Raw genomic sequence first — 1,313 nt, 5'->3', positions numbered from 1 at the left:
TTGATGATAGGGAATAAAAATATATTTTATAAAAAAATTGTGTAGTTTCAGCAATTACATGATACTCATACACAGTGAAAAAACCATGCATACAGGTGAGAAAATGTTCAGAAATGGTTTGCTCTGAGCCACTAAAACCATAAGCAAGCTTGAGTCAGCGCCAGAAGCAATGCCCTGGGTAGAGCAGGAGTTAAATCATTCACATTGTAAAACAGTGTGCAACGTTTTGTTAAGAACAAGGACAACAACAGGAAATGTCACACACAGAGTACTCACAAGAAAAGTACTGAAATGTCTGAGCCTTGTCCTTACTTGCTGAAGATTATGAAGCATCATGGATGCTTCCTTTCCAGATTTAAAAAAAGAAAAAAAGGGAGAAAATAAAAATTTGTGTTTACATTCCAAGTAGCACTGAACAAAAGAGACAGCAGTTAAACAAAAACCCTGGTCCCTGAGTCCATTTGGGTGATGCTGGCAACCTAAAGAAAATACATGACTACATGACACCTCTGTGGTCCTTGGAGATACACTGCAAAGAACTCTGACAAGGAGTGCAAGAAAGATTCACCATAAGCTGACAGAAAACCTTCAAATGAACAAAATAAGAAATTATGCCAAGGATCTTCCCAGAGGGCAAAGTTGCTGCCAAAAAATGGCCATAAAAATAGGAAGCAACTAAAACATAGTAATGCCTTTTTGATCAGAGATATGAATAATTCACCCTTTTGTCCTCTCTCCCTATCATTCTCAGAATTCCCAGATACAGCACAACACATTTTCCTTCTTCACCCACATTCCTTGTTTTTTTTCTCATACTTGCATCACTTCTTTTGCTTTCTCTGGTAGAGACATTTTTTTTGTCCTACATTCAGTTCTGTACATAAATGAAGCCCTGGTGTATATAGGTTGGATGTTGTTTTAACAGAAGACTTTCTGATGCCTCTCTCTGAGCCCACCCCAACAGAAAGCAGGTGGATTTAGTCTGACTAAAATCCTTTTTTCAGCAATCCCTGACCAAAGCACAGAACTGAATAAATTTTTATTAGGGAAAAAATAACAACAACAACAAACAAACAAAGCAAAAAAACATGAACCATTCTTTTTCAAACCTTCCAAATAAAATTATATTTGGATGGAAACCACATCTGGACCAGAGAAAAGTTTCTGAATGTTATTAACCATTAAAAGCAGGATATTAGAATATAAACATGGCATAACCTCAGTCCTATGACCATAATAAGCTAATCTGTCACACAGAACAACATGGCACCAACCTTTTACAGCTTTAGCTGCCGGTGCAAATATATATGTTT

The 1,313-nt window shown here is 36.7% G+C and overlaps 1 long non-coding RNA gene across 1 annotated transcript in view; it reads right to left on the bottom strand.

The window, feature by feature from the left end:
- Nucleotides 1-291: 291 nt before the first annotated feature.
- Nucleotides 292-1,313, bottom strand: part of LOC108492235 — a 14,769-nt gene continuing 13,747 nt past the window's right edge. The window contains exon 4 of the long non-coding RNA XR_001873049.1: nt 292-345. This is a non-coding gene — a long non-coding RNA (uncharacterized LOC108492235). The remainder of the gene's footprint in view (nt 346-1,313) is intronic.

The sequence above is a fragment of the Lepidothrix coronata genome, unplaced genomic scaffold (genome assembly GCF_001604755.1).
Source record: "Lepidothrix coronata isolate B3197 unplaced genomic scaffold, Lepidothrix_coronata-1.0 Scaffold9, whole genome shotgun sequence".
NCBI lineage: Eukaryota > Metazoa > Chordata > Aves > Passeriformes > Pipridae > Lepidothrix > Lepidothrix coronata.
Note: the sequence above shows the minus strand (reverse complement) of the source record. Positions and strands in the feature narration are given on the sequence as shown.